Below are 16,374 nucleotides of genomic sequence, written 5' to 3'. Positions count from 1 at the left end.
CGTAAGTACACTGAGTTTCTTGGCATGTCACAAAGCACTGTGCAAACTACAGGCAGACAGCCACAACACTGGCCTACATTTATTTTGGGGGAGTGCACATGTACCTGCAAATATAGCAGGCTCTACAGGCATGCCACAGCACAGAGTAACAGACACCTGTGTGAAAGTGCATACCCACAACCAATGTGAACACAGCCACAGCCACATATGGTAAGCATGCTTAATATTACAGTATATGAACTGTGTGATCAACACTATCCTCATATGTGCCACTCACACACTAACCTTACATATACTGGGCCACTACACAGTGTAGTCTGATTCCTGACTGTGGTATGGGACATGTGCGTGTGTGTTTGGCCCTACAAACATGTAAGCCGATAGGGTACCATACACTGGAGCAGCATGTAACATCAGATAGAACAGGACCAAGAGCAATGACATCTACCACAGTCTGTACCCAGGCCAAGGTACATATTTGCAATACACACACTGTCAACAATCACCATAAGTACACAGACCTCACTACTGTACACACTACGACAGAATGTCCAGGTTCTGTCCTCAAATATAACCATACTATACATAACATGTCTAGCCGTCTGATATCTCACTGGCTTGTTATCAGGTATGATGTCAATAAATAATGGTGTACAGAACATATGCACCTCTTACTGCATGACATATGTACAAAGGTTGACGGTGTTGTGGCTGGAGACACAAACACAGGGTTAATATTGTCATGTTGCTGCAATACCCTCATACATTTACTGGTGTAACAGGGCTTGTGATGACATGTCCTATGAGGGATATGAAGTCAGTAACTCTCTTGGCTGTCACCATGTACTGACTCTAATCCTCAGGCTATGCTTCTGCAGTTCTAAAGTTAGTTAATCTCTGAGTAATACAACACACATAAGACTCCAGCCCTACAGGTGGGAGTTTCCTCAACCACATAACACTGTCATGACAGGTATTAAATCATGTAGAGCAGCCATATCCACACAAACCCTGTTAAACCAACATTACTTCAAATGTAGAACAGCAATACTTGCATTCTGTTCTCATGTCTGGAACATCCCCCTCCTGTTTGTTGGCCTGATTCCACAGTTTATGTTGTAGAGGTATATCCCACTACCATCTGTGACGCTGTTTGTCAAACACCAATATGAATTCCTGCTTACAGTGAATGAAAAGGGCCAACACCCACATTATGTTCCTAGTTATAGGAGTGTGTTTCCATGCAATTGTTTATGAGAATGTTACCACGGCTGTTCCACATGCAATCAGCTAGTTGGGGACTGTAATTCGTACACAGGCCATCAGCTAATCATAAGCATCACTTACAAAACACAAGCTACTGCCTAAGTAAAGCAGCTGTAATTCTCCACATCCACCAGAGAGGGAGTGAGAGAGACAGACAGAGACAAAGTAAGACAGGGAAGGGGTAGGAGAGTAAAAGCTAAGCATCTTTGTGTCACACACTTACCAGTACGAGGTTTCAAACCCCTGCCTATGTATTGCTATTACATTTTTATGAAGTTATTGCATGCCCCACAGAGCTTACATGTTGGGGAGTTGTCCAAAGGTATATCTGATGGTGAGTGACATCAGCAACAGTGATAAAGGAGGATAAGGTAGGTGTAGTACTTGTGCCTGTCCACAAGAACAGATGTCAAGGATGACACAGCCACACTCTCTCAGGGACTCACACATTATCACAGTTGGCAGGGTCAGGATTAGAATTCCTAACTAACTAGATTGCCACACTACAGTAATACGCAGGTATCACATGCACCACAGAGATTATCAGGCTGATATATGGGCAAAGGGTATATCAAGGTGTCTGACATCAGGAGGCACGCTTCAGTATGCCAGTGGGAGGTGTAGTGAGTGTAATTGGCATCCAAATCATTATACTTAGCACACACACAGACACAGGTTTGCCAGTACTGTCATGCACAGGTGCATTGCTTCACAGGTGTGTAGTCCTTGACTGTGCCAGAAAGCTGTACAGGGCTAGGTAAAGGATATACCTTGCCATCAAGCCACATGACAATGGTCTGCAGTGTGGCTCAGGGGTGTAGTGCCTGGATTGGCCCACACAGGTGGGTATTGTATTCACCATCCACTCATGTGGGTTACTATTGTGGGTGGCCAGTGCTGTGCAATGCTTGCCATGTATGTGTTCGATATTCCATAACATGGATGGTGTCTAGGATGTGCATACATCCCACATGCATGTTCTGAGACATGTGGAAGTGTACCTGGGGTGTCTGGGGCATGTTGTGTAGACAGATTGTTATCATCTGATGTGCCATTCCTGGCCTCATGTGGTGAGAACTGGCAATGGAAACCAGGTTGACCCTGCACCTATATTGACAGCATGATACAGATATTCACTGGTGTCTGTGGCATCTGTCCATACAGGGCATGTGTATAAGGCATGGTATTTCCTTTGTGGGTTACATTTGCTGACTCTACAGTTGTTGCAGGATTCTAGCGGGGAACATAGCAAAGGACCACTGTATGCAATGATTTGCCTGTTGTATGGCTGGGACAGGGTGCCATGTCATCTGTAGTCCACTGCAATCACACCATGGTTACTATCTGTGGGCAATATGCAGGGAACTACCAACATAGTGGTTGTTGCCTAGCCAAGTGTGTTTCTGTATGACACATGGGTGGAGAGTGTTCTCTGGCTAATGCAAGAGTTGCCTATATTGTCCCCCAATCCATGATGTCACATGTAGGGGTATGGATTGTCTACACCAGCCTCTCTGCTGTTTCACATCTGTTGTTCTTGTAAGGTGGATATTGTGACATATAATAGGCCCACCATAAAAGAAATTTGCAAAACCCACTGCACATTGAGTCCTGTTATTACACACTCACAGCTACCTCCACAGAGGATACTAATGACAAACACCCACACACGCACAGAGTCCCACAGTTACCATCTCTGGGATTAGAACTCCTACCTAACTAGCACCTCACACTATTGCATTACGCAGTTATAGCACATGCCATGGAGCTTACTGGGCTACTCTTTCTGCAAAGGTGTATTTTAAAGTGAATGACACCTGCAGGCTTGCCAATGTAGGGCAATGGAAGTTGTAGTGACTGTGAATGGCTTCAAAAGCACTGATCCCTACACAGACAAACAAACACACACACACAAAGTTTTACAGTTGCCATGGCTGGGATTAAAACTCCTACCTAACTAGTACATCACACTACAGCATCACACAGTTATAGCACATACCACAGAGCTTATTGGGTTACTCCTTCCCCAAAGGTGTATTTCAAAGTGAATGACACCAGCAGGCTTGCCAAAGTAGGGCAATGGAAGTTGTAGTGACTGTGAATGGCCACAAAAATATTGATCCTTACACAGACAAACACACACACACACACACACACACACACACACACACACACACACACACACACACACACACTCACACACACACACAAAGCTTTACAGTTTTCATGTTTGGGATTAGAACTCCTCCCTAACTAGTTCATCACACTACAGTATTACACAGTTATAGCACACGCCACAGAGTTTACTGGGCTACTCCTTCTACAAAGGTGTATGTCAAAGTGAATGACATCAGCAGGCTTGCCAAGGTAGGGCAAAGGAAAGTTTAGTTCATAGGTACATAGGTTCATAGGTTGGTACTAAGCTATCAGCCCTAGGGCCTATACAAGCCTAGCCATGACAATTCAATGGCTATTTCTTCCCACAATACTTACTTCCCTGGACCCCTGTCTAGCAGGTCGACTGAAGTGATCCCCGGGGTGAATTTCCTATCTCCCATCCAATCGTCAAGGTTCCTTTTGAAGAGGACCTGAAACAACAGAAACCTCTGCGAGTATGGCAGCTGCACGGTCTCAATAAAGATCAATGCAAATCAAAACATAGAAAGACCAACATACAATGGCACCAAATAAATACTTTATTAAAAGTATTCTTAACAAAACAAACAAACCGGTTTTGGCTGTATAGTTACATAGCCTTCATCAGTGTGATTATCAGCAAATTAAGAAATACTTTAAATACATAATTCAGAGGACATGTGATCAATTAAAGATGCTCATTAAGCCCTGGTTTAAAGAGACCTGCCAGGTTTAATAATCCCTTTTTCTCCATACTGTTTAACAAATCATGCCAACTCAATTTATTGTTTCTTGGTCTCATTATTTTATCAATGATGGTGAAATCAAATATGGCATTTTTAAGTATCAAGGTGTGTTTATAGAAGGCATTGGTTTCTTTATGATGTTTGATCTCGCTAAGATGTTCAGATATTCTGAATTTAAGGGGTCTGGAAGTTTGCCCTATATAGAATGCTGAACAATTACATCTAGCTAAGTAAATCATCCAATCAGAAGTGCAATTAGCAAAAAATGGAATATCATAGACTTGAGGGGTATTTTGGTTGCTGAAGCTTTTAGTTTTTAATATCCTGGGGCAGTGAACTCAATGGTCACAAGGGTGGCAACCAGTTAAGGGATCACCTAACAAAGTAGCTTGGGTTGATTTTATATTTGCAGATTGCCCATGTTTGAAGTGGTTAAAAAATGCAGCAAGATTTTTACCTTTCCTGAATGAGAAAAGACATCTATCACCCAACATTTCACTCAGTCTGGTGTCACATGTCAAGATCTTCCAGTGATGTTGTACAATATTCATTAGTACCTTGGTGTTACATCCACAAGTGGTTATTAATCTGGGGGGCCCACCACCTCTGTCACACTTGTCTTTATAAAGAAGAATATTCTCATGCCCCATATTATCTACCTCGTGTTTCGTGTGTAAGACTTGACCCATTTTATAACCTCTGTCCCTAAATCTAAGAACTCTAACTAAGTTCTAAGAGATCTAAGATACTATCTAATCACCACAATAGGATCATAGACAAAGAGATAGAATCCATCACCCAGTTATGTGATATGGCCAAAACGTATAAAGGGCAATCCATATATAACAGTAGTCTAAAGAATCTTGGTAAAGAGCTGATTACTCTGGAAACCCAAGGAACAAAAGAAAAAGAAGTTCCTGAGGGACTTAGGTGATTATAATAAAGGGGACCCTTTTAACATTGACAAGGACAAACATGTTCGATTTATACAACACGACAGGACATGTTTTAAAAGGAAATGCACTAAATCTATTTTAAAAAAGGGCTCCATACATAACACAGATACATAAGATGATGAATCATCCTCTGGTTTAGAGACTGACTCAGTGGGTGCCACTGGCTCCCCCGCTATGAAAAGGAGGAATTCTACTGCCCTACAGGATTTACACCTGGGGGAGGGGGGCAGGAAACACCGTGGAAGTAGACAATATGGAAACTTTGCTCCAAATGTTTGTACACAAGGAACAAATGTGAATATAACTAATATTTGTACACATACCCTCACTGCCTCAGATGTTGAAATTCTGAATAAAGGACTATCATTCATACCTGTTTTGTTTTGTTTCTGAAGAGAATTTTGTTAATGACATACCTTCTTTTTGAAGGAATCTTAATCTTAAATTATTTTTTCAGGAACAGACAACCTCAAAGATCACTGATTACTTTAAATATCATAAGTCTTCCTTTATACCTCCTATGAATCATAATGTGTCCTTATTTCAAAATGCTATTATAAAGGATCTTCATTTTCAGTTTAGGAACCATAGACCTTCGGTGAACAATATATCCAAAACTTCTATGGATATACATTATCAAGTTAGCCAATAACCATGAGTTAGTTATAATAGAGGCCGATAAGGGAGGTGCTGTAGTTGCACAAGATTGGCATCAGTACGATAAGGAAGCTAATAAACCACTGTCCGATGCACGATATTATACTCATCTTAGTATCGATCCTACCCCCTTCTTTAAACAACAAACTGATGACTTCCTTTCTTTAGCAGTAGAGGAGGGTATTATTACAATACACTAAAACACAATTCACCATAATCAACCCATGTCCACAATACACATATTTTCTGCGTAAAATACATAAAGACCCCCCCCCCCGGTAGACCTATTGTCTCTGGCAGGAATTCACTCATTGAACCTCTGTCCCTTTTTCTTACTAAATACTTGCAACCACTTCTCAAATGTGTTAGAGCATGTATCAGAGACACTACAGAATTTCTTTGGATTATTTCTGAGACACAATTAGAACCAGAATGGTTGATGTGCACATTAGATGTCACATCTCTTTATACCAACATTCCACAATGGGCAGGGTTAGAAGTCTTAGAATATTGGTCAAATAAAATAGAAATGTATAAACCAGGTTTCAACACACTGCTACTTTTTCTCACTGAACATGTGCTCATGAAGAACATCTTTTTCTATTGGGACAAATGCTTGTTGCAGATTAAGTGCACAGCTATGGGAGCATCTTTTGCACCAATATATGCCGACTTGTTTATGGCTTACATTGAGGAACAAATTATTTATGATAATTCCTATAACGTATATATAGAAGAAATGGACATCTGGAGGAAATATCTGGATGGTTGCTGGTTGGTATGGAGATCGGATGCGGAATATCTTTTGGAATTCATCACATATTTAAATGAGAACAAATGGGGAATTGAATTCATGGTTAACTATGACAAAAACAAAATAATTTTTTTGGATGTGTTGGTCTCCAGAGCACCTCACCACAAGTTGACCACTGAAGTCTATCGGAAATTTCCCAAAAATAATTTGCTTCTCCGTGCCACCAGTTTTCATCCACCCCATCTCTGTAAGAACATCCTCAAATCTCAATTTATGAAGATGAAATGCATTTGTTCTGATAGAAACACCTATACACATTTTAGGGATGATTTAGTTCTTACATTTAGAGACAGAGGTTATAAAATGAGTCAAGTCTTACACATGAAATGCTAGGTAGATAATATGGAGCGTGAGAATCTTCTTCTTTATAAAGACAAGTGTGACAGAGGTGGTGGACCCCCCAGATTAATAACCACTTATGGACATAACACCAAGGTACTAATGAGTATTGTACAACATCACTGGAACATCTTGACATGTGACACTAGACTGAGTGAAATGGGTGATAGATGTCTTTTCTCATTCAGGAAAGGTAAAAATCTTGCTGCATTCTTCAACCATTTCAAACATGGGCAACCTCCAAATATAAAATCAACCCAAGCTACTTTGTTAGGTGATCCCATAACTGGTTTCCACCCTTGTGGCCATTGCGTTCACTGCCCCAGGATATTAAAAACTAAAAGCTTCAGCAGCCAAAATACCCCTCAAGTCTATGATATTCTATTTTTTGCTAATTGCACTTCTGATTGGGTGATTTATTTAGCTAGTTGCAATTGTTCAGCATTCTATATAGGGCAAACTTCCAGACCCCTTAAATTCAGAATATCTAAACATCTTAGCGAGATCAAACATCATAAAGAAACCAATGCCCTCTATAAACATACCCTGATACATAAAAATGCCATATTTAATTTCACCGTCATTGATAAAATAATGAGACCTAGAAACAATAAATTGGGTTGGCATGATTTGTTAAACAGTATGGAGAAAAAATGGATGCTAAACTGGGAGGTCTCTTTAAACCAGGGCTTAATGTGCATCTTTAATTGATCACATGTCCTTTGAGTTATGTATTTAAAGTATTTCTTAATTTGCTGATAATCACACTGATATGTAACTATACAGCCGAAACCATTTTTTTTATTAAGAATACTTTTAATAAAGTATTTATTTGGTGCCACTCTATGCTGGTCTTTCTATTTTTGATTTCCTTTTGAAGAGGGCCACAGAGGCACTCTGCTTGACATGTATGGGCAGTCTATTCCAGAGTGTGGGGGGGGGGGTCTCTGGGTCAGAAACCCATCTCTCCAGCATGTTTTGTTCATTGTGATGACAAGGTTTGGATCTCTGGAGTGTGTGGCTCTGAGGGATTGGGATTTCTTTAAGTGTAGCATGTCCAACAGTTCTGGGTTTGACATGGCATTGTATGTTAAGCAGAGATCACCTCTGAGTAGATGATATGTGATAGAGTATAGCTGGATGATTTTCAGGCGGGCATAGGGCATCTGGTTTAGGCCTGTGATTCTTTTAGTGAGGTATTCCTGCAGTATTTCTAGTTGTTGCACATGTCTTGAGAGGTACATACCAAATGGGGCATTGTATTTTATATTGGGTCTACTGTGAGATGACTACAGTGGGACACTGGCCTCCTTTTTCCTGGATGAAAAACCCTTAGTGATGAGGTGTGCCACATAAGTGGATTTCAGGACTGTTGTGGTGATGTGGTTATCAAAGATGAGAACACTGTCCACCTGTGTCCCTCAGTCGCTTATTACACTTTTGGTGTTTAGTGTACTGCCACCTATGTTGTACTTCACGGGTAAAAGTCCCTTCCCAAAGGGGATATCTATACATTTATTGGCATTGAGATTAAGGCCATGGCTCTGGCACCAAGCATCTCTTTCTGTAAGACCCTTTTGTAGAATATCCACATCATTTGGGATTCAATATTGGCTCCCAGTTTGTAGACATATATGACCTTTGTTAGCCAGAGTCCTTTAGTGTTGGCCTGTACTTCAGAGCAGTAGATGCCAAACAAGTGCGGTCCCTGGACTGAGCCCTGAGCTACACCAACTGTCACTTGTCTGGGAATGGATTTGGAGTCACCTACTTTTACAGTGTGGGGTCTGTCAGTACGTCAGTTGGCAACCCATCAGGTGATGTAGGGATAAATGGCCAGCTTAGTACAGTTATCTATGATTCCAGACTGGGGGATGGTGTCGAAGGCCTTGGTGAGGTCCGGATAGGCTGTGTGAACCACCTTACCCTCGTCCACAACAATAGAGACTGAATCAAAGATGTCAATCAGGTTCAAGAGACATGATCGGCCCTTCACAAACCCAGCCTGGGTGGGGTCTAGTGTTCGCAGGTTGCCAATGTCTTTGTTTATAAGTTCCATGCTAATACATTCCATGGCCTTGCAGATCAGGCTTGTCAGACTGCTGGGGCGGTAGTTCCCAGGATCCAAGGTCGATCCCCCCTTTTAGACTGGGATAACTGTAGCTGTGCGCCACTCAGTAGGCACAAAGCCTGAGGTCTGGCTATGATTAGACATGGCACATAGGTGAGGTGCCAGTTCATTTTGTAGTTCATGTAGTACACAGCCTGGGATGGTGTCTGGTCCCATGAATGCTGTCTTCTTAGCTCTGGAGAGTGTGTTTTTTACCTGTGTGGCTGTTATTACCAGAATCTGGCAAACTTTCACTATTGAGATGGGCCCTTTAGGGGGTGGGAGGGGGGTAGTTGGCATTGAATCGATCTGCCAAGTTATTGGCAGAAATCTTGGGATCAGTATATGTACTGCCATCCTGTTGTAGCTCAGAGCAGATCTGAGCATTGCCATTTAGATTCCTGACATAGTTATGGCACGGCATGCAGTTGTCTTTGGAATCTTTGGATATATTATGTTCGTAAATAGCTTTGGAGGATTTTATGAGGGATCTCAGCTTCCTACTGAGGCTGGTAAAGGAGTATTTTGCATCCTGAGAACTTCCTCTTTTCTGCAACAGTTTCTTCCTTTGGTTGCAAAGTATGTTTATGGCAGGGGACCACAAAATAAGCTTCCTTTTCTTGGTGGGGAGCATCTTGGTTCTATTTGGGATGGCACGATTCATGCACGAGTGGATGTGCTCGTACATTGCCTTAGTGTAGGATTCAGCAGTCAACCTTTCAGTTCCCGTCTGCATGGGTGCCATGAAGTTTGTTACGTCTTACATGTGTAGCATGAAGTTGGCTTTGGAGACATGTTTTATGGAGGTTTTCTTACTGGGGTGTGGGGGTGGGGGGTGGATGTTAAGGGTGATTAGCTTATGGCAAACCTGACCACCGATGGGGTGACCATAGGTATGGAGCATCGATTTACCATGTTGGTAATGACCAGGTCTAGGATATTGGAGCCTCTGGTGGAACTATTGGTTACTTGATCCAGGGCATTAGGAATTATGACTTCCAAGAACTGTTGGGCACATGTGTTGGTACATGAGTAGTTTTCAAAGTTAATGGCAGGGTAGTTGAAATCACCCAGTATTAGGGTGTTTGGTTGTATCATAATATTTTACAGTATGTTTAGAAAGGTGTAGTGGGAATATTGGGCCATGGTGGGGGATCTGTAGCAAGCTATACAATTTGGATTGCAGTCATACCTACTGTTAGTTGCACTGGGAGAATTACAGATGCATTGTGTTGGGCATGTAGCCTCATGGTGTGAATATCCTAGGTGAATATGGACACTCCTCTACCTTTAGTGTTTTGTTCCTGGTTTGGTGGCTGACAGGTGTGGTAAGAGCTGTACCTGGTATTGCAGATGTGCTCTCTGGAGCCTTGTATCAGGTTTCTGTTACTGCACAGATATCGATGTTCTCCATTTTTAGGAGTGCCTAGTGACTGTGAATGGGCACAAAAGCATTCATCCCTACACAGACAAACAAACACACACAATTTTACACTTGCCATGTCTGGGCTTAAAACTCCTACCTAACTAATACATCGCACAACAGTATTACGCTGTTATAGCATGTGCCATGGAGCTTACTAAACTGGTCTTTCCCCAAAGGTGTATTTCAAAGTAAATGACATCAGCATGCTTGCTAAAGTAGGGAAATGGAAGTTGTAGTGACTTGAATGGCCTCAAAAGCATTGATCCCTACACAGACATACAAACACACACACATAAAGCTTTTTAGTTGCCATGTCTGGTATTAGAATTCCAACCTAACGAGTACATGATGCTACAGCGCTATGCAGTTATAGGTCGCACCACAGAGATTACTGGACTACTCTTTCCCCAAAGGTGTATTCCAAAGTGAATGACATCAGTAGCCCTGTCAAAGTAGGGCAATTGAAATTGTAGTAACTGTGAATGGCCTCAAAAGAATTATCATGGGGTAGGAGATTGGTGTAATGGTTAAGGTGCTTACCTTAGAAGCACAAAGTGTAGGGTTTAATTCTCACATGGAGTAATTGGCTAGGCTTAAAATGGCCCATGTGGGAAGTTAGCCTAGTATTAAGTGATGAATTTATGAATCCCTACACAGAAAAACAAACACACAAAGTTTTACAGTTTCCATGTCTGGGATTAGAACTCCTACCTAACGAGTGCATCACATTACAGTATTACGCAGCTATAGGAAGTGCCATGGAGCTTACTGGACTACTTCTTCCCCAAAGGTGTATTTCAAAGAGAATGACATCAGTAGCCCTGCCAAAGTAGGTGAATGGAAATTGTAGTGACTGTAAATGGCCACAAAAGCATTGATCCCTACACAAACACACACACAAAGTTTTACACTTGTCATGTTGGGGATTTGAACTCCTACCTAACTAGTACATCACACAACAGCATTACGCAGTTAGAGGCTGTGCCATGAAGCTTACTGGGCTACTGTTTCCCCAAAGGTGTATTTCAAGGTGAATGACATCAGCAGGCTTGCCAAAGTAGGGTAGTGAGGAATGTAGTGATTGTGAATGGCCACAAAAGCATTGATCCCTACACACACACACACACACACACACACACACACACACACACACACACACACACACACACACACACATACACATGAGCACCCACACATATAGTCTCACAGTTACCATGTTTGGGATTAGAAATCCTACTTAACTAGTACATCACACTTTAGCATTATGCAGTTATAGCATGCACCATATACAGCTACTCCTTCACCAAAGGTGTATTTCAAGGTGAATTACATCAGCAGGCTTGCCAAAGTAGGGCAATGTAGAGTGCAGTGTATGTACATGGGCCATAAACTATTCATCTGAAAGCAGACACACAACACTCAGGCATACACAGGTTTAAATTTAACAAGTGCATGTATACAACTGCTAGATGAATAATGACTTGTACAGTCATATTACACAGTTATCACTAGCACCACAGACACTATAGTGCTGAGGGATACCAGAGGCAAATGTCTACAGTGATTGACATTTGCACATCATGTGGATTTAGCCAATTGGATGTGTGTGCTGGGTGGGACAGGCCTCATGATGGGAGGCTCTTTGTCACTGTCTGTCACTCTTTTCCACACATCTATGTATGTGTAAGTTTGGCCTATTATAGTGTATTGTTCTTGGATATATGTGTGTATTCCTATCCAATGTGTGTGCAAAGCATGACTGGTATGCAATGTGGAGTGTGTGCACAAACATCTGTGACTGTCAGATATGTATAGTCCACTGTTGTTGCCAGACATGGGCTTCATTTTTCTAAGTGTGGGAGCATGCCCAGTATGACCTTCTGTATTGAATGTGTGAATCCATTCCAGGTAGGCTGTACTCCAGTGCAGGCTTTTGTGTTCTACACCTACAGCTAGCAGCCTGTTTCTACAGGATATCTGTAGTTCAGTTGACAATATGGGGTCAAAATGGGCAACGGATAGTGGGTTACTGTAAGTAATTGTGTCTGTGCTGCTTCTGCTACATGGTTTTGGTGTTAGCAGAGATATTCAGACATATGTACTGTTTTACACTGTGATGTTTTATGTCATCAGCTACTGTCAGGTATACATATTTGTTTGTTGTAATCTTCTGGGGAACACAGAGTGAATGAAGCTGTGTCCAGTATTGTGGTCTGCAGCTTACATACTCTTGCACAATCATGCCATTCTGGAGGAGAAGCTGCAGACACTTGCTATTGGGTCTATGTAAATGGTTTAGCACCTTGGTACAGTGAGGGCTGAGGATCCCATGCTTGTACATCCATCGATGTGACAGTATGGCCATATCATTTTGTGACCATACCTCACTGCTGTACAGATTCACACAGGTTACCCATAGGCAGGGGTCATATTTCTGGTCATTACCCCTTCACACTGTGGTTTAAAAGCAGGTTTGTAGCCACACATTCCTGTGTTTGCAGGCAGGGGTAGTATGTTTCTGATAATAATATTAATCAAGATTTACGTACGACCCCCTGTAACAATTGTAATTACTGTTCTTATATATGTGATTCCAATATGTTTGTTCATCCTACTACCTCTCAGTTTTATGTATTTAATGTTGTTGCTAATTGCAACACTGAGCATGTTGTTTATCTTGCTTTATGTTCCTCCTGTCCTGCCTTCTATGTTGGTAAAACCGACAGAAGGCTTAGGGACAGGGTGAGGGAACATTTATACCAGATACAGATTAAATCTAATACCAATGCTTTATCCAAACATGTTTTGGAGACCAATGTTATGCACACATTTAAGTTCATGGTTTTGAACATTAACACCCCCAGTTTAGGGGGGGGGGGATTAGGAATGTTACAGAAAGAAATGAGATCAATTGGATTATTACATTTCAGGCACATATAAATCCTGGTCTAAATGATAAAATTCCCCTTAAACCTGCCCTTAAGAACAGGAGATTGTTTGCTAGCAGTTTTTAATGAATTTCCTTTTAATAATGTATTTTATATATATACACACATGCCTTATATATGCCTTTTATATATATATATATATATATATATATATATATATATATATATATATATATATATATATACAGTTTTTAAATTTATGTATTTGTTTTTATAAGTATGGACTTATGAATTGTTTTTATCAAATTATGAAGTGCTTTTGACTACCAATTTAATCTATATACACATCTATTAATTAATTATGTCACCATTTAATTGAAGCTGTATATATATATATATATATATATATATATATATATATATATATATATATATATATATATATAAAATTTAATTGTTTTTTATATGGTCTGAGGAAGCCTCTCTGGCGAAAGTGCTTAGCTGTTATTGTGTTCAAATAAAAGACTGGACATGTTCAAGACTCTGTGAACTCTAATTTGAACCTTTTTGAATTGAAAACATCTTTTGTACTTGGTCTGAATAGGCGCTTTGAATACTGACAACATCTATCTGCACAGGGTTGTTCCTAAGCCTTCCTGGTTATTTGATTTATTTATTTGCTTATTTTTGGCTTGGAAACATTAATTTCTCTGTGGTGCTAATTGTTATTTTTTTTATAATTCCAATAATGTTTTACTTCATCAATAAAATAATTTAAGAGTATATGTTTATTGCTTTAAGAAAACTGATAAATTATTATCTTCATTTATTTGTAAGGGGGAAATTGCCCAATATAGCCTTGACCCTAAAAATAAAGGTGGTGTTAAATTACCAGTCTAATACTTTGTTATAATGTGGTCTGATTAATAAAACTACTTCTTATATCTGGGCATCTTAAATTTCCTGCTTGGTTAGAGCACTTAAAACTATGCAAACAATAAAGATTTACAGACTGGTTTTAACATTTCTCATTTCATCCCCCTATTTTAAATAATAGCTTATATTTTTTTGTAATATCTAGTTGCTTATGAAAGAAATGTAATTATACAATGACTGTCCAATAACATTCAAAAACAAGCATGCTGATTGGTTAGCCCAGCCAGGGTGCCCATTGTAAATTGAGAATATACTAACAGTAAACGTCCAGCCACTAAAGTATCATTGAGTGGCTGGTATTTCTTATTGGCATATACAAATTCCAGTCATAACAATCAACTGTACATATTTTCACAGAATGTCCAGATTTTTGCTTCAAATTTCTGGCCTGTTTCTCATAAAAGTGTGTGTGTGTTTTTTTTTTTTTGGCAAATCATTGAAGGTCACACTTAGAAAATAATGACATACATTTGAGTTTCAAACTTCATACTCTTTAGGAAATTAATGCTAATGCAAAACCTGTTAGTCTATCAATTTTCTTAATTGGTAATAGCAGTACTTAAAAACTGTTCCTACTTTTTGTCCTTCATCTCCCATTATTTATGGCTTTGTACATATTTCTTGCTCTAAGAGTTTGAGATGTATGCTTCCAGACAACAAACAATGTTCTAGAGCCAGAAAGTGTTCATAAGCTGCTAAGTCAACCACAATGTTCTGCAATCAGGAAGAATCAAGTAATTAAACAAAAAAAAAAAAAAGAAAAAAAGAAAGAAATGAAAAATGTATCTGACTCTTCCTGTTTGCAGAACATCCTGGCTGACACAGTAGCTTATGAGCATCTTCCCCAAATACATTTCTTTCCAAACCACTGGTGTACTGTGTAGGCATAGGAATTAAGTCCCATATGCTTGCACAGTACATCAAGCAACCCCAATACATAAAATTAAAGCAGAAGAGCACCACAGCACCATTATACAAGGACATCATTTAAGAAAAGTAATGTTTTTCATAAATAATGCCATTGTATAATCGCAATAACCCGTGGCTGGGTGTGGGTAATGCTGGATTTGCCCACACGCAGCCATGGGTTATTGCTTTATTATTCTATTTAGATTAGTAGCAGAATTTAATTTATGCCAAATTCTTTAATGGAATTCAGACATTATCATCATTCAGCCCTAATATACAAAGACTTCTCATTTTCATGAAAATAATATACTCCTGTATATGTTAATAGGTATTAGTACAGCAACACCTAAGCAACAGTCATAACACTATTAAAAAATCCAAATTAAAAATGGTAGCTACATGTTCATTCTTCAAAACAATCCATGTTCATTCTATTTCAGCAATATATGCTAAGACAATAAACTCTACATGTAATTTAAAAGACCATACTTATAATTACTAGACAACATGCAGGATAAAGTGGTGGCTAACTGTAAGACATTTGGAAGAATTGCTGATGATTTCCTCCCTTTTATTCTATCTGCTACATAGTATATTCAGTTTGATTATATTGTTTAATATTGGCAGTGATTTTTGTTTCTGGTTTTAGCTGATTGTACTTTGAATGCCATTGGAACAGCTCACTTATCCACTTATGAAATAAGTAATTAAAAAAAAATACCATGCAAGAGCACTCACCTTTTGAATAATAGTGAATACAGACAGGAACAGTGAGACATAATCAGTAAAAAGCTACTGATATACTGGAATGTAGCCTAAAAGGTGCAGACCTGAGAAGCAGAGGTGCTTTGCTGGTTTACTCATCCTTTGTAAGGCTGCATGTGGAATACTGTCCACAGTCCTAGTGTCAATGTAAGAAGAATGATATCAAGCTACTGGAAAGAGTCTGCACAAAGGTCACCAGGGTTTAAAATGGGTCAAAAGATACGAGCAACAAACAGGGACCAAAAGTCATAGACCCTTTTACCTCAGAGAAAAGGAGAGACAGAATGGGGCATGCTATAGGATTATACAGGGGCATTTATTGAAAGAGTAAAATAATGAGGTAACTGAAAGTGACACAGCTACTTGGAGGAAGACACAATCTTCAGTGTAGACATGAAAATATATTTCTTTATCAGCAAGAGTGGT

Source organism: Protopterus annectens, chromosome 4.part1, assembly GCF_019279795.1.
Source record: "Protopterus annectens isolate FY-2018-M chromosome 4.part1, PAN1.0, whole genome shotgun sequence".
NCBI classification, from domain to species: Eukaryota; Metazoa; Chordata; order Ceratodontiformes; family Protopteridae; genus Protopterus; species Protopterus annectens.
This window is presented reverse-complemented; position numbering follows the sequence as displayed.